Source organism: Schistocerca serialis, chromosome 7, assembly GCF_023864345.2.
Source record: "Schistocerca serialis cubense isolate TAMUIC-IGC-003099 chromosome 7, iqSchSeri2.2, whole genome shotgun sequence".
NCBI classification, from domain to species: domain Eukaryota; kingdom Metazoa; phylum Arthropoda; class Insecta; order Orthoptera; family Acrididae; genus Schistocerca; species Schistocerca serialis.
The window spans coordinates 474,661,747-474,685,819 of NC_064644.1; the positions used below are offsets into that span (position 1 = coordinate 474,661,747).

The 24,073-nt window shown below is 42.0% G+C and overlaps 1 pseudogene; it reads left to right on the plus strand.

The window, feature by feature from the left end:
* The first annotated feature begins 21,817 nt into the window (after positions 1 to 21,817).
* Positions 21,818 to 21,935, plus strand: LOC126413346 (5S ribosomal RNA; annotated as a pseudogene).
* Positions 21,936 to 24,073: the final 2,138 nt, after the last annotated feature.

Genomic DNA, 24,073 nt, shown 5'->3' on the forward strand with positions numbered 1-24,073 from the left:
GGGGCTTATGGGCGCTCAACGTCGAGGTCATCAGCGCCCTGACACACATCAAAAGGAACGAATGTGGACAGACCTAATAAAACTACAGCACACGCGCAAAGATAGAAGGAAAATGCTACATAAGAAAGTAGAACGTAAGGAAAATCATGGCATTACGGTTTTGGGTTTTGCGTCCAAACATATTATATGCCACTGCAGACAGGTTGCTAGCCGCAGCAAATTAAAGTAAAAATTCGAGCTGTTGACGATCACATTTTCTATTTTTTGACCTATCTGTGACTATTGTTTCTCGGTCTACGACAGTTACTAAGTTGTTATAAAGAAGTGTGGGGAAAAGAATCAAAGAAGACCTGCATTATTCGTCACAGGTTTGTTTAGTCAATGTGAGGGCGTCGCAGATATTCTCAGCAGACTGCAAGGAGAGGCCTACCTGTAGTTATCTTCACGTCAGCGTGTTCCAGAAAAGAGCTTGTTCTTTAATAATGCATTTATATTTAAACTCTAGCCCCAGAAACGGTTTGTTATTGCATACATTTTATACGGCATAAGACTCAAATGAAAAAATAGCTTTTTTCCCTCTTCTGATAGCTTGATTTGGTTCGCTTTTGTCCCTTGTCTCTATATAACATGGGTGTTCAATAATCTATAACGTGTACAGGTGTTGGCAGTAAAATTTTATTTCTTCGTATGTGAGATACATGTATAATTCTTTTTGTACAATGCTGGTTCTTATTAGATTCAAATTATCGAAGCATTATCGCTACTAGTAATGTTTCATCAATTGTTTAGGTGAGGACGCAGTTCATCTATATAATAAGCAAACTCTATGTGTTTATCGTGACGAAACGATTTCTTTCTAACGAGCAATTGAAGCATTACTAAATGCATCAGATAGCGAGAAGAAAATTTTTGAAGATAAAACCACACTACTATCACTAGCATTCGTCCCACAACTGAATCAGAAGACCCTGCAAACGCTGTAAAACTGACTGCTGGTCCAACAAGATATACTACACCCAGAGCAAGTGGTATAAAATAGTCTTTTCAAGCTCTTATGAACGATAATAATTTTGTGGAATTGACTGTTACTGAATATCAAAAAGTTTGTGCAGATAGCTGGGAAGAATTAGATCAAATTGCACTTGAAGCATATATTCGTTTGGTCTAACTGGCTGCTGTGCGTAAACCGTATGGCGAATCAGCAAAAAATCTATGAGATCCAGAAACAGGTAGAGCGATCTTTCCTGCCATAATGTCACAGAAACGATTCTGTTGATCTCACGTGTTCACATTTCGATGACAAATCAGATCGAACAGCACAAAGAGCAAATGAGAAATTATCACCTATAAGAGTTCTGTTGGATAGCGGCTGGACTTGAGCAAATAGAACCTAAATTTCAAATTACAATACTTTTCAATACTTTATGAGTATTATGCATTTCAATAAAATTGGGGTCATTGTGACACGAAAGAACATGTGTGTATGGTTCAGTTCTCTCTCTCTCTCTCTCTCTCTCTCTCTTTTTTTAATCGCATACCGGCTTACTCACAGGACTACGACAAACAACCTTTCAAAAAGAGTGTAGAAACTTAATACTTCCTAAAAATTAGTGAAATATGGGTCTATACAGAAGGATACCGACAATTTTTTCTTCCTGCAAATCATCCGTGCATAGATTAGGAAGATAGCAACTTGCGGGCTATAGGTGTAGATGAATATCGTATCCCTCTTCGGATGTTTTTCAGTGTATCGACTACAAGTTATGTATTTCTTGGAAAAATGTTTATTGATTAATTTAGTTTTGATTACGTCATTTAACTGTTACATCTGACCAGGGCATTTTCTTACTGTAGATCGGTTCGTAAGAGTGGGAACGTTTTTGAAATGGATAGTCAAACCAAGTGTTCTCGGGGTTATCAGTTAGCAATAACTTCCTTCTCGTGTGACATTTTGTCAAGATTCTTCAGTACAAGAGAACAAGCAGGAATAATATCGACATACGGCGTCCGGAAGAAGTCGTTAGAGGCTGATAACCCAAGAGCATGTCATCAGTGAAATTCCCTGAGAAATCGAACATTCACACTGGACTACAAGCTTGCATTTCTCGTCTGACCGAAGTTATTCGTTTCCTTCCCTACTATTACTTTCATTATGTTTGAAAACATTACTAGAGACGGTCAGCGATCAAAATGGAACATCTGAAATTAATTATAAAGCGATCTAGACTGCAAAGGTCCGCTTCGAATATCACATGATCACCTTCAGACCTTCAAAATCATATAGATGGACACATGGAACAGGAACCGCTGAATGACGTTATCATGCTCCATGTATAGCCACTATTCATCAATATGGTTTTGAAGGTCTAAAGATGATCATGTAATGATTGAAACCGGTCACCTTTTAATAAACGTGCCTTTGGGACTAGATTGTTCCATAATTAATATCCTTTTATTGCTGCTTGATTATTGTGGGATCGTTTTTACCTCCTTAAATGTGATTTCGAAATATTTTGGTCTTTCGAATTTACATCAGGGCTTACATAAATAGTTTGTTGAAAAGTTCTAAACTACAACAAAGCTGATGGAGGTAAAGAAAGCTTGATTCGCACTAGGTTTATTGACCGCAGTTTTTCCTCCCAGTGGATAATTCCAGGTCACGAGGGTCAATTCACAGCACTCCGCGTCGATACGACAGCCGAAAAAATTTCGCCTTTATCATTAAGCAGTGCGCTTTCACGGAATACATAGGCAGCAGGTTGTCAGAACATGTTCCTGTTCCGTCCTAGGTCTAATGATGCGAGACACTTTTATGTAGTTTTTAGTCAATTACAATTTTTAGTGGCTGTTGTAATTAAAAAACAAGGCGATAAAATCTTAATATAAACGTGGTTATTAAATGTTGAATATTCATGACAGGTTATAACAGCATGCCGAAATTGGTATCAGGACTCAGACGTCAACTTACAGCGGACAGTGCTCCTTCAATAGAGTCGTAAAACTAATATCAACTGGCGGCAAATTTAACAGCACATGGCCTCCCATATGGCATTTGCAAGTGCATAAGGTTAGCTGTGCGTAATTAGATGCGAGTTTCTAAAGCACACTACCGGAAATAGTGTCATTTCATACATTTCCGTTTTCAAATAAGTTTACAAGTATTTAAAACTGCACCATTGTTAAAACTTCGTTAGAATTATGAGAAATTCATATGATGTATACGCACAATTTAATCTTATAAAAATACATGTTTTAGTTACTAGGTGGCAGGTTATTTGTAAATGGCAGCAGACAAGAGTTCATACGTTAGATGCATATGGTAGTATTACAGGCTGTGTGAATTTTAATGATGCCTGTTAGGTTAGGAGGTAATTGCACGTCCGGCGTTGAGACTTCACTCACACGTAATCAAGGGCTCGTTGCAACGTGTCATCTGCACAAGGTCGAAATAAGCGTTATCTTGATGTCTAAGCACATCTTCACCGTTTCTGTTCAGTCATCAGTCTCAAGAATAGTTTGATTTAGCTCTCCTTTCTGTCTTGTGCAACTCTTTTTCATTTCTCCATAGCAGCTGCACCTTACATCCATTGCAACCTGCATCTTATACTAAATTTATTTTCCCCATTTATTTTCAGTATCTCTTCATTGGTTACACGATATATCCATCTAATCTTCAACTTTCTTTTGCAGAACTATATTTCATAAGCTTCATCTTTGTCTATACTGTTTATCTTCCATGTCAAACCTCTGGACAAACCTACCGTCTAAGCAAATAAACTCCGAAAATACACACACACACACACACACACACACACACACACACACACACACACAAGGTGCTTATTGTATTACATAAGCATGATTAGAGATCTCTACAAAAATTCGACCAAAAATGAACTTGTATTATTTCTCGAAATACAGGGTGATTCAAAAAGAGTACCACAACTTTAGGAATTTAAAACTCTGCAACGACAAAAGGCAGAGCTAAGCACTATCTGTCATTGAATTAAGGGAGCTATTAAGTTTTATTTAGTTGTACATTTGTTCGCCATTTCAGCCAATAAAGTTTTTGGTCCCTTTTCCTTCGAAGGTGCTACTGTAACTGGACTACAGTATCTGGAGATGTTAGAGAATTGGCTGTTCCCTCAGCTCGAACAAGAAGCACAACAATTCATATTTCAGCAGGATGGAGCGCCACCACATTGGCACTTATCTGTCGCAACTACGTGAACGTCAACTACCCGAGGCGATGGATCGGCCGCCAGGCAGCCCGTGACAGAGCACGTCATCACTGGCCTCCAAGAAGCCCTGATTTTACCCCTTGCGATTTTTTCTTATGGGGGTATGTTAAGGATATGGTGTTTCGGCCACCTCTCCCAGCCACCATTGATGATTTGAAACGAGAAATAACAGCAGCTATCCAAACTGCTACGCCTGATATGCTACAGAGAGTGTGGAACGAGTTGGAGTATCGGGTTGATATTGCTCGTGTGTATGGAGGGGGCCATATTGAACATCTCTGAACTTGTTTTTGAGTGAAAAAAACCTTTTTAAATACTCTTTGTAATGATGTATAACAGAAGGTTATATTATGTTTCTTTCATTAAATACACATTTTTAAATTTGTGGTATTCTTTTTGAATCACCCTGTACTTTCTAGCGCCTTAATTTATATTCGATATAAACATATTTCTCTTTTCATGAAAGTTTTTCTTGACATTGTTCGCCACCGTTTTATATCTATTTTACTTCTACCATCGTCAGTTATATTGCTGCCCAAATGGCAAACCTCCACTACTAATTTTAGCGTCTCATTCATTAATTTAATTTCCTCGCCATCGTCTGATTTGATTAGACTACATTTATCCATTTTTATTTCGCTTTTATTTAAATTCACTTAAAACTTCTTTTCAAGACATTATCACTTCCGTTCAGTTTCAAGACATCATCACTTCCGTTCAGCTATGCATCAAGCCCTCTGCCGTCTCAGACATAATTACGAGGCGACTGGCAAACCTTGAGGTTGTTATTTCTTCTCGTAGAATTTTAATTCATTTTTAAATTTCTCCGTAGTTTCGATCACTGTTAGCACAATGTACGTGCTGAATAACAAGAGGACAAGCTACAAACATCTCTCAGTCGCTTCTCAACCGTATCCTGGCTATTATGTACTTTGGAGTTTAGAACTGCAATCTGGTTCCTCTACAAGTTGTGGATAAACTTTGGCTCATTGTTATCCTTGACAATTACAGAATTCCGAAGAGTGTACTGCAGTCAACATTGTCAAAAGACTTGCATTTGGAATACAAAATCCAGCGAAAGTGCAACGTCAGAGCGGAACGCACTGGGAATTTGCTGGAGTGAAACGATATCAAAGTGTGAAAAGTGCTTGGAATTTTAAAAAATAATTAAGCTTGATACTAAATGAGAAATAATGTATTATTGTAGGCTATAATTTTCAATATGAACAAGAAAAATAAAGCAGTGTCGCCTACGAAATAAAATGAGAAAATTAGAAAACTGATAAACACTACGCCGTGAATCAGTATTCTTGCATTTTAATTATCAATTAATGTTTGCATAAACTGCCACATACTGATAGCAGGTAAAACATTTCTTGACTATGTGAAATCATAATCACGAATTATCGCCCTTTTCAACAGTGAACGTCTATAAGAAGATTCAAATACACTGAAAAGCCAAAGAAACTGGTACACCTGCCTAATATAGTGTAGGTTCCCTGTGAGCAAGCAGAAGCGCCGCAGCACGACATGGCATGGACTCGACTAATGTCTGAAGTAGTGCTGGAGGGAACTGACACCACTAATCCTGCTGGGCTGTCCACAAATCCGTAAGAGTACTAGGGATGGTGTCCTTTCTGCACAGCACGTTGCAAGGCATCCAAGATATGCTCATTAATGATCATGTCTGGAGAGTTTGGTGGCCAGCGGAAGTGTTTAAACTCAGAAGAGCGTCCCTGGAGCCACTGTATAGCACTTCTGGACGTGTAGGGTGTTGCAATGTCCTGCTGGAACTACCCAAGTCCGTAGGAATGCACAATGGACGTGAATCGATGCAGATGATCAGACAGGATGCTTACGTACGTGTCACCTGTCAGAGTCGTATCTAGACGTATCACTCCAACTGCACATGGCCCCCACCATTACAGAGCTTGAACCAGCTTGAACGGTCCCCTGCTGACTTGCGGAGTCCATGGAGTCATGAGGTTGTCTCCATAACACGACCATCCACTCGAAACAATTTGAAACGAGACTCATCCGACCAGGCAACATGTTTCCAGTCATGAACAGTCCAATGTCGGTGGTAATGGGATCAGGCAAGGTGTAAAGCTTTGTGTCATGCAGTCATCAAGGGTACACGAGTGGTCCTTCGGTTCCGAAAGCCCATATCGATGATGTTTCGCTGAATGGTTCGCACGCTGACATTTGTTGATTGCCTAGCATTGAAATCTGCTGCAGTTTGCGGAAGAGTTACACTTCTATCACGTTGGACGATTCTCTTCAGTCATCGTTAGTCCCGTTCTTGCAGGATCTTTTTCGGCCGCAGCGATGTCGGAGATCTGATGTTTTATCGGATTGCTGGTGTTCGCGGTAGACTCGTGAAATGATAGTACGGCAAAATCCCCACTTCATCGCTACCTCTGAGATACAGCATCCCATCACTCGTGCGCTGACTATAATGCCACGTTCAAACTCACTTAAACCTTGATAACCTCCCGTTGAAACAGCAGTAAGCGGTCTAACAACTGGGCCAGACACTTGCTGTCTTATTTAGGCACTACCGACCGCAGCGCCGTATTCTGCCTGTTTACATATGTTGTTGGAAAGGCGGGTACCAGGTTGAGATTAATTGGGAGAGTCCTTAGAAAATGTAGTCCATCAACAAAGGAGGTGGCATACAAAACACTCGTTCGACCTATACATGAGTATTGCTCATCAGTGTGGGATCCGTACCAGGTCGGGTTGACAGAGGAGATAGAGAAAATCGAAAGAAGAGCGGCGCGTTTCGTCACAGTGTTATTTGGTAAGCGTGATAGCGTGAGTGTATAAGTTTGGAACTAATGATACAGACAGATAGAGGCGTATTTGAATAAGCACGCCTACACCAATTTCTTTTGCGTTTCAGTGTATCTAATGGGGTTTTATATGAGTGTATAAGTTTGGAACTAATGATACAGACAGAGGCGACACCTCTTAAAAATGAAGTCATGGCAATTTAGAAAGTAAGGCAGAGGTACTTTCTGGCGTCGTGGATATGACGACATGGAGAAAAATGGAGGGATATTAAAAGAAGAGAAAAACCTAACATGTAACCGCAGCTGACCTTGTTAATAATGGTCTGGACATGTCGAATGAAAAATAATACGAAAAAGTTTGGATAAAAAAAACCATGTAATATATTTATAGATGTTGCCCTAAGTTGTACGAACAAACCATGTATCATAATTTATTCAACCTCGATGAATAGTATGAGGAAACTCACACAAAAATAATTATATGGTTGTTAAACGTTAATAATTTCTTCAGTGCAACAAGAAGGTTGATCACAGTCTCGATGATCATTTATTATATTCTCGAATGAGTGTTTCATATAGGTTCGTGTATTATGAGAATCACTATTCATGCAAAGGTTCAAAAATGGTTCAAATGGCTCTGAGCAGTATGGGACTTAACTTCTGAGGTCATCAGTCCCCTAGAACCTAGAATTACTTAAACCTAACTAACCTAAGGACATCACACACATTCATGCCCGAGGCAGGATTCGAACCTGCGACCGTAGCGGTTCCAGACTGTAGCGCCTAGAACTGTTCGGCCACCCCAGCCGGCTCATGCAAAGGGCAAGCCATATTACCTGTAGCTGTTGAGAGGATTACCCGGACATTAATAGCTCATCTCACTCGACGTTAATGAGGCAACGCCTTTCATCGTCTAGCTTTTGCGACATCACTACAGAGACCAAGAAAGCGCAAGTCTGACAAAGAACGGCGAGGAGTTTTTCTAGTGAATGGAAATTGAACTACCTCAGAAGACTCTTAAGAAAAGGCGGCTCCTGAAATGTCACATTTATGTTGTAGCTGTTACCGTTATAGTCGCCATCCAAGCCAAACAGAATTTGCTAAACATATCACAAGGAACATCTTCACCCACACTGGGTTCGCGTTCTGTGCTTTGTCTGTCACTTGCAGTGCAAACTGTCGGGAAACAGCTGCTTCAGATGCGGATCGCGATGCTCTGTCTGCAAGATGCAGCTGCTGGAACGATTTATTAATAGAGATCAAGGTCAATTGGGTCTGCGGCTAGTTAAGCAATCGGGTCTCGCTATCATGGAAGGCTACTGCAACATAAACATATTTTGATGAATACTCTCATGCCAAGGTATTCGTTCCGAAATTTCATCTACTCTTTCGAATCGCCAAAAAAAGAAGATTGCAGTTAATTAGTATAGACCACTTGCTTGAGATCGTTAGAACTGAAAAGACGAAACTACAGAATTCTAGCGTTCGGGTATGAGTTATGGCAGGGCTTTGGATATTTTCCCTGGCTGTAAGGTGTGACATTTCTGGTTTTATAACCCGTGATATTCTACCCCACGCTTCATTTCAGACTTTGGTTGAAACTGCGTTAGATGAGGTGTGACGTACGAAGTGAAGTAAGAGGCAGGCGGCAGATGGTACAGTGAGTACGAATGCCGTGAGAAATTTCCACAGTTTAGTAGGAGGATAATCTGACTAGGTTCCATCACAGGAGCTAGCACGCATTATCATTAACACATTTCAGAGCTCTTTTCATGCAGTACCAGTGGGCAATGACTACCTTCTTTGCATTCTGTTGTTAGTTCAGTTTAGGTCACCCGCTGTTTTTTTCATCTATATTGTCGCCGTATATTCGAATATCATTACTGCTCACAAAACCGTCCAAGTCAGTTCCTATTTAGGTGATGCAGTAAGTGACCCAAAACCCATTCCATGAAATATAATGACTCGTATCCCAACAGAATTACGTAAACACAATGGCGTGCACGTAACGTACTCGAACCGCACTACCTCTCCCTCCCAAAGGGGGCAGAAGAGCATAAAAATAAAGTAAGCAGTCACGTTTGATGTGAAATGCAGCAGTTCGTCTAAAAATGGACACTGCTCTGCCTGCATGGTATAGTTTCAAAGAACACAGGTCGAAGTTGGAGCCAGCGACACACTGGCGTTCGTGGCCGCTAGTGCTGTTCCAGTTCCCGAGCCGGCGTTGCTGGTTCGTGCATCGCGTATATTTCATTATTTGATGTGACTACGGCCAAAGCAAGCTCAGCTAAGCGCGTAACATTTATGAAAGCAGACCCAGGATTTTTTTAGTTACATTTCAGTTTTGTCGAGATTATTCGATAAAATGCATCGATCGAAGTTTGTTAGAAATTGTTATTTATTGTCCATTAACAGTTCTAAGGGTGTCACTGAACTATTACCCCGCAGTGACTGCGATGTATCTTCGTGTCAGACAGTAAAGCTGCTATTGTAAATGCATCACTATTGAGCGTAACAAAGTGACGCAATCAACCAGCATCTTAAAAGTCGAACCGATGGTGTAATGTTACAACAAAGGGCAGTGATGTAAAGCTAGTCAACATGGGTTAATAGAGCGTATCACAAAAAAATTAAAATGATACAATCTTTTGAATTTAAAGAATTTTGAAGGCATGCGTATATATACAGGGTGACTCACTAACTACTGCTACCTAGAATAACTCCGAAAGTATGATAGTGCTGAAAAGTTTGTAGGACAAATGTTGCATGGGACAACAGGAGCCATAATATGACGTTGGTTTTCTGTTGCTGGGGGGAGGGGGGGGGGGGGGGAGGTCGCGTCAGAGATATGAAGGTCAACTTTTTTTTTTTTTTACATGGGATGCTGTAGTTTGGTACTTATTTTCTGATAGCGGCTATCGAGACGAATCCAATGATGTATAACAGTAAGGTCTTTGAAGGTCAACGAAGGTCAAAAAGGTGGCATGAATGTCCATCAGAGAAGGTGTTCGAAGTGATAACCACTGATATCAATGCAGTGCTGCTATCTTCTTATCATGGGTTGAGTGGTATTCATTATCACTTTTGCACTTATCGAAGCACATGCTCCGACAATTCGTGCAAATAATAAGTATTCGCCGAATACGGCGTATAAATCTAACGTGTCACTGACATGTAAAACACCGTTCGACTGTTTCGCAATACAACACTAATAGGAACGGTAAGACTAGTATCGTCGAATCAAGCGAATGTGAATGATGTGTTCCTTCGAATAACAAGTCCATATGCTTCTCATTTACGGAGAATGCCAACGAAATTCAGTGAGAGCTAGAGACTTATACGCTGAAAGATATCCTCAACGTTCTCATCCTACACGTCGTACATTTAAATATGTGTATGATAAATTGAGAAGAACTGGATCTATAACGCATCGGAAACATTTCTGGCAAAGGAAACGGAAATTGGCACTCTTGCCACTGTGGTTCGAGTTCCTTGTGTTAGTTCGCGTCGAATCGCAAGGGAATCTGGCGTGAGCCAGGGTAGTGTCGTTCGTGTTCTGCATCGCCATAAATATCATCCTTATCATGCCAGTTTCCACCAAGAATTAACTGGCACGGATTGCATGCGTCACATTGAATTCTGCCGATGTTCTCTACTTCAGATTTAAAGGGATGACACATTTATTAATTTGATTTTATTTACTGACGAGGCTACATTCACGAACCATGGAAATGTTAATTTGCATAACATGCATTATTGGGCACTGAAAATCCATGTTGGCTGCGGCAAGTTGCACACCAAAAACCGTGGTCGGTGAATGTATGACGTGGGATTCTGGAGGACAGATTTATAGGCCCCTATTTCATCGAAGGAAATCTTAATGATAGGAAGTACACCAAATTCCTGGAAGAAACATTAGGTCTGTCACTGGGAGAAATACCTTTAGGAACAATAAACAGAATGTCGTACCAACACGACAGGTGTCCGGCACATTTTTCGCTGGTGGCTAGAAATGCGCTGCAGAGACAATTCCCAAATCGTTGGATTGGACGCGGAGGAGATGTGTCGTAGCCGACTCGTCTGCCAGACTTGAGGCCTCTGGATTTTTTCTTGTGGGGGTACGTAAAAGACGTTGTTTATAAAGGCGTTCCAACTACACTTGAAGATAGGCGAGAGAGAATTGTCAGAGAATATGCTTCGCTAAGTGCCGATATGATAAGGAATACCACTTAATCTGTGATAAAAAGATTGCAGCACTGCATTGATACCAATGGTCATCACTTCGAACACCTTCTGAAAATGGACGTTCATGCCACTTTTGTGACCTTCATTGACCTTCAAAGACCTTACAGTTACACATAATTGGATTCGTCTCGATAGCCGCTATCAGAAAATAAGTACCAAACTATAGCATCCCATTTAAAAAAAAAAGTTGACATTCATATCTCTGACGCGCCCCCACCTAGCAACAAAAAACCAACGTCATATTATGGTCCCCGTTGCCCCATGCATCTCTGTCGCACAAACTTTTCAGCTACTATCATACTTCCGGAGTTACTCTTGGTGCAAAATATATATATATATATATATATATATATATATATATATATATATATATATATATATATAAAATTAGGGTGATTCACGAAGATATGCATATATTAGTTACGGAGTTACGGTTAATAAAAGATTTTGCCTGAAATTCAGCAACTTCGCTAATATGAAGCCATCGAAAAACTGTACAAGATTAAAGTAAAGCACGATTTCCATACATTTTGTAGTTATTGATCTGATGAATCTAATAAAACATGTCCCAGATGTGTACCTGCAGTAGTTTTCCAGGACACCCAGGGAAGCAAAGAAGTAATTTTGTAAAATATTTAATTTATTTACTACTTGGCCCAATTTGTTTTTTAAATTCCAGACTATTGCACAAAGTTGTCAACAGAAGTTGCACAGAATTTAATTTTGGAATAATGATGGTAATAACTTTAACTGAAACAGACAATCTGCTTCTATTAATACCATAGCACACGTGAATTCATGTTAACCCGGTAAAAAAAACAAAGCTCAGTCTTATCGAAGTTGTACATTGTACAAACGGTTTCAGAAAACTAAATAGTTTCAAGATTAGCAAACGACTGAAGCAACTCACTAACGGTTGCCAACAATGACATAAACGTTTCTACACTCTTAATGGAAAGTAAACAAATTTACTTGTGTAATACTCTTTGCTTCCCTGGATGTTCTGGAAAACTACTGCAGATACACGACTGGGACATGTTTTATTAGTTTCACCAGATCAATAACAACAAAATAAATGGAGATCTTGCTTTACTTAAACCGCGTACTGTTTTGGGATGGCATCATATTAGGAAAGTTGCTAAATTTCTGGCAAAATCTTTTACTAGCAGTAACTCAGTAACTAAAAATTTGCCGACCTATGTATGTATGAACTTTTCTTCTTTTCTTTTCCTTGTAGAATAACATAAAAAAATATTTGCATGTCTTCGTGAATCACCCTGTCGGAGTACAGAATAGGCGAACAGGCTCCTGGTTGAAAGTTCTGATTGAAATGTGGGATATCAGCTGCTTCATTCTACCTTCCTCAACACCTTCAAAAACTTTCCCACGTTGAGTAGCTATACGTCACTGCCCTTTGCAACATTACACCACCGGGTCGACGGTGGGACGCAAATTGGTAGATGTGATGTACATGTACAGACAAGCAAATGATTACAATTCCAGAAGAATTGGACGATTTTTTCAAGAGAAAGAGTTTCACAAATGACCAAATCAATAATGCGTTGGTCCTTACGCGAGCGGTTATTCGGCTTGGCAATGATCGATAAGAGTTGTTGGATGTCCTCCTGAGGGATATCGTGCAAATTATGTTCAACTGGTGCGTTAGGTCATCAAAATCTCACTCTGATTGGTGAACCCTGTCCATATGTTCCCTAAGTTCGCAAATGGGGAGAGATCTGGCGATCTTTCTGGTCAATGTGGGCTTTGGCAAGCACGAAGACAACCAGTAGAAACGCTCGCCGTATGCGGGAGGAATTATCTTGTTGAAATGTGAGCCTAGGATGCCTTGCCACGGAGGGCAACAAATCAGGGCTAGAATATCGTCGACATACCGCTGCTCTGTATGGATGCCGTGGATGATAGCCAAAAGTGTCCTGTTATAAAAGGAAATGACACCTTAGGTCAGGGCTTCACAACATACGTGCTCGCGGAGCAAGCTGTGAGCAGCAAGCGAGCACGCTACCCCCACTACCGGACCAGAGCGGAGAGTGGGGAAAGTCACGTGGGGCACACAACAGCTGCCGCCAGTCAATGTAAATCCGCGGCCACCTGCAGGGATATCACTCACGAATTATTACTGCTACAAATGAAACAAATAAAGGACAATGTACACATGCCACATAATTTTATTAGCTTAGTGTATGCTTCTACATTCGCATTAATTTGTGAACTGTTACACAATAAAAGGTGTCACTGAAGTGTGGGATTCTCGGTTATCTTGTACTTTTTGCCCTTTACAATTGCGTCTATGTTCGGAGTAATTGTTCTTGTGCATTTTAGGCGCAGCGTGCAGTTTAAATTTCGATCAGACAATGCGTTTCTCAGGCGCGTCTTGTTACATTTCATTGCAGAGAACAGTTATTCACAAACATACGTGGAACCGAACATTGATATTATTGTAGCCGCCAGTTTGTGCAAACGAGGAAATCTATCCTGAGGGAAGTGTCTGTAGAATTCCAAAATGTTTTTCTTGTTCTGAAATTTGTCTCTGTATTCTCTGTCACACTGCAGGTCAATAATTTCTTGCTGCAGCTCAGGACGAATCTCTTAAATATTCGCTGAATATGGAGAGAACAGATCAAAATCCTATCTAGTGCTGTCAGATCTTGAAAGCGCTGATCAACTTAACTATGTGAATAACGTTCACAGTCTTTGTGAACATCTTGCATGGATGATAATTTAGGAAAATGAGCTAGGTTTCCTGTTTCCAGCTGACTCACCCAAAGTGTCAATTTCATTTTAAAAGCACGTATTCGATCTATGAAATGAGTAATTAGCAGATCTTTACCTTGTAGTGAAATGTTCAAAGCATTCAGATGGCTAGTTAAATCTGCTAAGAACGCGAGATCACATTCAAACGTGCGCGCGCATTTCCCCTCCCTCCCCTCCCTCCCTATTCCGCGACCTTGCACCTGCTTGCGAGCACGTGCCTGAGCAGACGCGAGTACTCGCGCTCAAAACCGGCCAGTTGTTAAGCCCTGCCTTAGGTCATCCCTCTTGGTTGTAGGGCCTTACGGCAGGCGACATTCAGGTTGCTATCCAACCGCTGGCCAAGGCATCTCCAGACACACCATCTCATTGACTGAATTGTGATCAGTGATGTGTGCCACTTCGAATCCCAATGACAAACGTGTCGGGAAACGCCCCGGGCAGCGGTGGGATACCAACATGAATGTCACCTTCCATACGGCCTGAAAGCTACGGGTGATGGTCTGGAGTGCCATGTCTCTTCATGGCAGGACTCCTTTGGTTGTCATCTTCAGCACCCTTGCAGCACAGCGGTACGTCGACGATATTTTACGCATTTTATTGCAATTCAAGTCACGCCATCCTGGGCTTACATTTCAACGAGATAATACCCTTCTGCACATGGCTACAGTTCCTACCGCTTGTGTCCGTGCTTGCGAAACCCTACCTTGGCTAGGAAGGTTGATGGATCTTTCCCAAACTGGGAACGCAGGGAGCATTATGGGCAGGCACACCAATCACTTCAGAGTTTTGACGATCTAACGTGCCAGTTGAACAAAATTTGGCACGATACCTCTCAGGAGGACACCCAACAACTCTATCAATCACTGTCAAGTCGAATAACTGTTTGCACAAGAGCCAGAGGTGGACCAATGTGTTATTGACTTGCTCGATGCCTCTTGAATAAATCATCCAGTTTTTTTTCTGAATTTGAAATTATTTGGTTTTTACATCACACCTACACCGTTTTCCATCTCAATCCGACAATTACTTCGTGTTGCGTCGTCTTTTTTTTCTTCTTCTTTTTAGAGTGGATCTGAGTAGTTCAACCAGCTCATGAGAATGAGTACTGCACGAAGGTAGTAATTTTATCAGCGTGTTTCGGGGCTAAAGATCAAGCACCTGGCTGAATAGCACAGATATGTTTCATACCCTCTCTAGAGGATGGCGTAAAGCAGCGCAGAATTAGACAGCTGCGAGCGTTTGTTATGAAAACGCTTCAGACAAATAGAAGGCAATCGGTCATATTAAACTGAATAGACAAAGAGCGAAACTGTTGCCAAGAAATGAAACACATCATCAACTTGAGGGTATGCGAGAACTTGTCAGCACTACGCGGGTTGGTGAAGATGAATATCAACGTGAAAGTCACTTTTAAGGGATGAGAAAAAAAGACGTGACGTTTGTGTGTGTGTGTGTGTGTGTGTGTGTGTGTGTGTGTGTGTGTGAGAGAGAGAGAGAGAGAGAGAGAGAGAGAGAGAGAGAGAGATGTGTATGCGAGCGAAGCTTCGGATAAAAAGCTAGTTGTCAATGAAGTGTTTTTCAAAATAGATGGCGTACTGTGACTACAGGATGGAAAATGGGATTATACATACAGATGATGTTTGCTGATTGGTTTGTGGTTTGTGGGAAATAATTTTTGTCTCTACTTGTTCGTTACTGCGCAAGTCGTTCAATTTGTGTATTGCTCTGAGAGTACTAGCACACCGGTAGAAATGCGTGTCGTATAGCATATGCCTGACGTTTGAAAACTACGAGGTGGCTAACGGGAACAGCCCATTCCCGAAATAGCCAGTGTGTGTCGTCTAGGCAGGTAGGATAGGGCATCCAGTGGTCATTGACCGCGCTATAAAAGGCCATGTCGGTAGAAACAGTACACGATGGAGCAGCACATCTTTGCATATGGCTCGTATGTGTGAAATGGTGAGTTTATCTAGACTGCTTAGAGGCTTTTTTTGCGTACTTTTCAAGCTTACTGGCAGCGATAACAATTTATGTGGCAATATGATTCTCAGGTTGGTTCGCTGTGTTAGAAAAACGCGTACAATATTGTAAAGTCCCTAGAGCCAAATAAGACTGTAAGGGATTCGGAAAAACATCGAAGGGATTCTGAGACCATTACTACCCGCAAGCAGAGGTGCACTTGGGTTAAGTTTAAGTCATTAATCGGATCGCACAATTATGCGAAAGGATCGAAACTTCTCCTGCATAATACGCGCGTTTAGCAGTTTATGGCGTTACATTAGGAACTACAACAGGTCTTTGTCATTCGTACGAAAAATCTGTCCGAAGAAAATGAATATCCAGTAATCGTGTGCGAGGAAACTGATTCCCATTTGAGTGGGTACCCGTGGATCAATAATGGAAATTTCGGTTACTGTGCAAACGAGACACCTCGAAAACTTCGCGAAAAGGTTTCAACCCAGAATTTGCTACAGCCTGGCGCGCAGCTAGCATTTTCCCCCCATATTTTTCAACGTGAATACGTTGTTTCCGTGGCAGTCACTGCTAAATGCTACGTATTCATTTGCTTGCGTCCACATAAGAGAAGATGACGTATACCTAACATTCAACATGTTTACATCCAATATGAGTGTGCAACACAACACACTGCATGATTGCGATTGTTAGCGGCCTTAGCTTGCTCCATCTCTCCTAGAAGTGTAATTTCACGGACTCCAAGACAAACTCAAATCAGGTGTGAGCTCTTACAAATCCCTCCCCCCAGTCTGAATGAAATAAGTAATCGACCAGAAAGTGTCAAAAACTAGTCGTGAGGCGTCGGAAACGCGTGAAAGCGAATTTTCAGCGAAGAAATGAAAATTACATGAAATAAGTACCGTATCCGCACGTGATTCTCTTTAAATGTTAATAATCACTGAAAGTGGCATACTATCAGAAGTTTTTTTCTTTCATGTAATAAAACTGGTTTCTCCTTAGAAAGCATATGAGTGCTGTTCATTTCAGATACGTAAGTTTACCTTGGATCACCCAGTACACAAATTCTTTACACTTCTGGCACGCGCAGTAGAGAGCATAGCTAAATGTCCTGTTGCCTCTTTGCTCCCAGGCTCGATGTCTGACAACACACAAAAATTGCCGGTCGATCTTTACATACAACTAACGTTACAGGAAACAGCACCCAAGATAGGACAGGGTAGCAAATATTCGAAGCTTGAGCTCCTTGAGGCAAGCGATCATTTAACATTGCTGTCAACAGCGAGTGCCGCGAGTAAAAGGAAACTTTTTCTGGGCAGACAAGACGCACAATGTACTACATAAATTTTCGGCCGTATGTCGTCCAACACAGCCGCAAAGGTAATTATGCTAGCAGATTAAAGAATACTCTTCTAATGACCCACTGGACAATAAGCGTTCTTGACATCGAAACGCTTATCAGGCAACCATGATCAATCTCTCGACATTTGTCAAACACTCTACATCCCTATTTATATTCCGCAACATACTTAGTGTGTGGTGGAGGATACATTGTGTTCCACTATTATGCCTTCTCTAGCATCCAACTTTCCATCCCCTCTTTTCCCTGTCTGGCTCCTCCAATCGTGACTGATGTTCTCACTGTACAACTGTACAGGTTGGACTTTTTTCGACTTTACTGCTACCGTCATTTCGCGAGATAGTCTATCTATGGGACAAAGCAATAGCTTTTTTTTTATGCGTGGCACTTCTCTTGTAGTCTCTGCCACTGCTGCAGACTGAGCATTCCACGACGCTCTCACATAGATTTCGCGAATCCACAATAAAGCGGCCAACTCTTTTTTTATTCATCTCTATATCTAGTACAGGGCTATTACAAATGATTGAAGCGATTTCATAAATTCACTGTAGCTCCACTCATTGACATATGGTCACGACACACTACAGATACGTAGAAAAACTCATAAAGTTTTGTTCGGCTGAAGCCGCACTTCAGGTTTCTGCCACCAGAGCGCTCGAGAGCGCAGTGAGACAAAATGGCGACAGGAGCCAAGAAAGCGTACGTCGTGCTTGAAATGCACTCACATCAGTCAGTCATAACAGTGCAACGACACTTCAGGACGAAGTTCAACAAAGATCCACCAACTGCTAACTCCATTGGGCGATGGTATGCGCAGTTTAAAGCTTCTGGATGCCTCTGTAAGGGGAAATCAACGGGTTGGCCTGCAGTGAGCGAAGAAACGGTTGAACGCGTGCGGGCAAGTTTCACGCGTAGCCCGCGGAAGTCGACGAATATAGCAAGCAGGGAGCTAAACGTACCACAGCCGACGGTTTGGAAAATCTTACGGAAAAGGCTAAAGCAGAAGCCTTACCGTTTACAATTGCTACAAGCCCTGACACCCGATGACAAAGTCAAACGCTTTGAATTTTCGGCGCGGTTGCAACAGCTCATGGAAGAGGATGCGTTCAGCGCGAAACTTGTTTTCAGTGATGAAGCAACATTTTTTCTTAATGGTGAAGTGAACAGACACAATGTGCGAATCTAGGCGGTAGAGAATCCTCACGCATTCGTGCAGCAAATTCGCAATTCACCAAAAGTTAACGTGTTTTGTGCAATCTCACGGTTTAAAGTTTACGGCCCCTTTTTCTTCTGCTAAAAAAACGTTACAGGACACGTGTATCTGGACATGCTGGAAAATTGGCTCATGCCACAACTGGAGACCGACAGCGCCGACTTCATCTTTCAACAGGATGGTGCTCCACCGCACTTCCATCATGATGTTCGGCATTTCTTAAACAGGAGATTGGAAAACCGATGGATCGGTCGCGATGGAGATCATGATCAGCAATTCATGTCATGGCCTCCACGCTCTCCCGACTTAACCCCATGCGATTTCTTTCTGTGGGGTTATGTGAAAGAATCAGTGTTTAAACCTCCTCTACCAATAAACGTGCCAGAACTGCGAGCTCGCATCAACGATGCTTTCGAACTCATTGATGGGGACATGCTGCACCGAGTGTGGGAGGAACTTGATTATCGGCTTGATGTCTGCCGAATCACTAAAGGGGCACATATCGAACATATGTGAATGCCTAAGAAACTTTTTGAGTTTTTGTATGTGTGTGCAAAGCATTGTGAAAATATCTCAAATAATAAAGTTATTGTAGAGCTGTGAAATCGCTTCAATCATTTGTAATAACCCTGTATTTATTGTACCTGGCTTGGTTGCCAGACTTTGACTAGCAGTGAATAATCGGCCAAATAAAGACTTGGTAACGTACCTCATACGTGGATTAATTATATTTCCTGGCAAAAATTCCTGTGGACTAGATCTGTTGACATAATATCGATATATCGATACATTCGGAAAAGATATCTATAGATTTCGACGAGATTTATTACTCGTTATATCAGTATATCGATATCGAAATGGTGATAACCTTTCACTACTACTTTTTGAGCTCCCATCACGTCCAGTCCTTCTCTTTGACTGGGTGAAGCAAATATAGGTGGCACAAAGAAAAAGTCATATTTCACTGGGGAGTGGCAGTGTGAATGGAACAACCAAGATTTCCGATGTAGAGAAATGGCATACCAGTTGCTTTAAAAAACAATTTTTGACGCAACTAGCGTGCTATTTCTACACATCGGCATTTTCACAAACAGTTGCTGAAAAAGATGACCATAGTCTAAATGACAAGATTCGTTTTTAGGTGGGCGGAGACGTGTGAAGGGAAATTATGACCTCATCGGCGATCGGTGCTATCAATAGAAACTGCAACGTTTAACTTCACCTCGCGACTTTGACACTGCAGTTGCTATATTACTGGCGTTTGCAGAAATGAAAAAAGAGGAATCCGGCATGAAGTGCTGCAGACGAATCCGATACGTGACTAAACCGAACGACGGTCCAATCGGACAGCTGTAATTGTGCCACTTACATGCAGTTATCATTGTTAGCACAGTGGTTATTGCCAAGCGTGAAAGTGCATCGTTTTCTTTTCAGTTCTTGCTGTAAGGAAGGTAAGCAGGCAGCTAGCTTGTCGATGTACAGAATATCTAATAATAAATCTGTCTCTCTCTCTCTCTATTCGTTTAGTCGGTTCCGACTCTTCGTGACCCCATGAACCAAATCACGCCACTTTTTCCTGTCTTGCACTTTCTCCCGTAGACCTTCCAGGTTGGAACACATTGCTTCTGTGATGCCGTCGATCCATCACATCCTCTGACGTCCTCTTCTTCTAGTTCCTTCAATCTTCCCCAGCATTAATGTTTTTTTCAGCGAGGCATGCCTTCGAATTGTGTGTTCAAAGTAGGTCAGCTTTTGTTTTAAGATTAGACCTTCCAGGGAGAAATCTGGTTTAATTTCCTCCAATATTGATCTGTTGGTTCTCTTTGCAGTCCATGGAATCTGTACTTAAAATCTGTACTTAAATACAAAGATCTAAAACCGGCAGTATATTTATAATGTGCAGCCGATAATTTTATAGGCTGGTCAGTCGATATTTTATCCGTCGATGTATCTATACATTTTACGATAAATCGAAGGCGGATAAAAATATTATTACTATATCGATATATGGGATTATCGATATTTTGAAAAATATCAACAGTCCTAATATAAACTTTAGCCTGGCATCTACTTCCCCATGTACAAATTGTATAGCGTCTTCCCATCTTAATTACCTCAACCCGCAATATCTTAGTTTTTTATTTATTTATTATTGTAGTTGTTCACCGTCTATGGTGTAATCTAAGTGGCCCTTTCGCCCAGTCACGCATAATACGTGACATTTGTTTGTACCGAGGATCTACTATTAGTCCATACACTATATGTCGTTACTTTCATGTCTCAAAACATTTCGCTTCCCCTCTCTCGGCGTTACGACTTGTCGCGTACAGCACGCATGCAGACTTAACCGACAAAATTTCGGAGTTTGTTCAGGTATATTTTCTGAGTATTTTCGCATAAAGGACCCGTGGTTACCGGTCGCTCCCTTACAGAGTAATTGCATTTCGTTTCATTTCTTACCGTAATTTGTCTGTGTGTCTGTGTTGCGCAGATAATGTCCACACACCAGTGGAAACGTCGACAGTATGTCCTGTGCGTGTCGTCTGGAAACAAACTTGATCCGTGCACTTAACGGTGCCTGCTGTTGACAAGAGTCCTCAAGCTTGCATTCAGTACTGATAGGATTTGTTTTGCCTTCAGTGATTGTTGTACGTTAACAGTTATCCACAGCAATGTGGGTAAGTTGGCCGATTTGAACCTAATTCTGTGAATGCAGTCGAAGAGCGGCAGGACAACGCTATGCTGGCCTGTTCCTGCAGCACTTTTCCATCAAAGGGCGGTTGCATTACGCTGTATTTTGTGTTGTGCATTTGTTCGTTATATATTGCACGGTTTTTTACTGTCGTGCAAGTATTTTCACGAAAACTAAGGTATTTGTGGTAAGTAAGTGAACAGAACTTAATTATACATGGTCATTCAAAAGAAAGAACACATTTCAGTTTTTTTTTATTACAGACAGCTATAAAAGATAGTACACATTGCTCATGTCAATGAATAGTGGAGGGTTCAAATTTTATGTTCGCACAGACACAATACCTTGCACTCAACATGAGCACCATGCGTTGCTCGAGAAACACCGCAACGGTAGTCCATTTCATTGCACACACGAATCAACAAGTCCCTATTTATTGAATCGACAGCTCCAACAATTCGATTTCTCAACTCTTGAAGAGTAGTTGCCATAGGTAGGACAAATAATTGTCTTTTACGTACCCGCGGCAACGGCCTTGCCGCAGTGAATACACCGGTTCCCGTGAGATCACCGAAGTTAAGCGCTGTCGGGCGAGGTCGGCACTTGGATGGGTGACCATCCAGGCCGCCATGCGCTGTTGCCATTTTCGGAGTGCACTCAGGCTCGTGATGCCAATTGAGGAGCTACTCGACCGAACACTAGCGGCTTCGGTCAAGAAAACCACCATAACGACCGGGAGAGCGGTGTGCTGACCCTCCGCCCCACCTATCAGCATCCTCAGTGAGGATGACACGGCGGTCGAATGATCCCGGTAGGCCACTCGTAGCCTGAAGACGGAGTGCTTTATGTACCCGCATAGAAAATAATTACAAAGTGTGAGGACTGGTGACTTAGAATGCCAAAAGTAATGAACACGATCCTGTTGCCACATCTCCCAATCCAAGTTGTGTGATGGTGTTGCTACGATAACGCCGCACCTCAAAGTCAATTTGTGGCAGGGCGCCGTAATGCATAAAAATGACACCATTGGAATCTTCGTCACGTTGAGGAAACAACCAGTTTTGCAACATGTCCAGGTATAATAACATCCCTGTCACAGCTTTCTCGGCAAATAAGACAGGTCCGTAAATTTTATGAACAGAAATGGCACAAAACACATTCAGTTACGGTGAGCTTCTTTCTCGTTCGACGACGAAGACGCCAGGATTTTGTGACCTCCAAATTCTTGCATTATGGCGGTTTACTTAACCCGATAGATGAAACGTGGATTCGATTCGAAAAGATGAGTCAAAAATGTTCGAATGTGTGTGCTAAGGCCACCAGACCCTAAGCTTACACACTACTTAACCTAAATTATCCTAAGGACAAACACACACACCCATGTCCGAGGAAGGACTCCAACCTCCGCCAGGACCAACCGCACAGTACATGACTGCAGCGCCCTACACTGCTCGGCTAATCCCGTGCGGCAAAAGATGAGTTGTTCAGAGAAAGTGTCCTCTGCCATATCCCGGAAAACTGAAATGCAAAATTCGTACCTTCTGTTATAGCCGCCAAGACGCAATTGCTGCAGTAACTGCAACTTGTAAGGCTTGATAAGCTGGTATCGTTTCAGAACACGCTGCACCGTCGTTCGAGAAAGTTGAAGTTCCTGGCCTGCACGTCTCGTGGACTTCCGAGGCCTCTGTGTGAGCGCATCTCGGATACGCTCGACATTTCCATCAGACATATATGGCCATGCTATGCTCTTCCCTTTGCATATGCAACCAGCAATCAAGAATTTTGTATGCCAGTCATTTATCTGATTGTGCAGAGGTAGTTACTTGCTCAATCGACGGCGGAAGGCACGTTGCACTTGAACAATGGATTGACTTCGCGGAAATTCCGACACACAAAACAATTTCTGTTGTGATGTAGTCAGGATACTGCCACAAACAGTAACGCAGTTGTGTCAGAACTTTGAACCTTCCTCTATCCAGAGACATGTGCAATGTGTTCCATCTTTTATAGTTTGTCTGTAATGAACATCTGAAATCTGTTCTTTCTTTTTGAATCATCCAGTGTTGTTACTCAGCAATGAGCCACCGGAGATCACGGTTCTCTTGTACGTTAAAAAATACTCAGATAATGCCCCTGTGTGGCCGTGCGGTTCTAAGCGCTGCAGTCTGGAACGGAGCTGCTGCTACGGCCGCAGGTTCGAATCCTGCCTCGGGCATGGATGTGAGTGATGTCTTTAGGTTAGTTAGGTTTAAGTAGTTCTAAGTTCTAGGGGACTGATGACCACAGATGTTAAGTCCCATAGTGCTCAGAGCCAATACCCCTGAACAACCTCTGAAATGTTGTCGGTGAAATTCGGGCTCAACCTGTATAGATTGTGCAACGTCCCCGTTTCCAGTGCCTCGCAGCTACGGCGGCGTCTGAAGAAGTCACGCTTGCGGTCGCCGCCAGAATCCAGTCCACACTTTCTTGGCGATGCGCGGCGCGCGAGACAAATTACACGACGCACCGCGCCGCATATTTAATTGGAATTGTCTATTGGCTGACTCGGATTAATTATCTGCCTCGCCGTACTATCTAATCGTTCCAAATGAGTGTCGCCTGCCTAGCTCTGACACGCGAGACAGGGTTAAAACTTCTCGCTACTGCAATCATTAAAAAGCCCTCCATCTATCTAACCACTTTTAGGAAGATTTAAAGAACCGACCACTGAACCGGAATATGTACAGCGCCATCTGGAACCTAGCAACTTCGTTCAGATAGTGTCCACGACAACAAAACAGG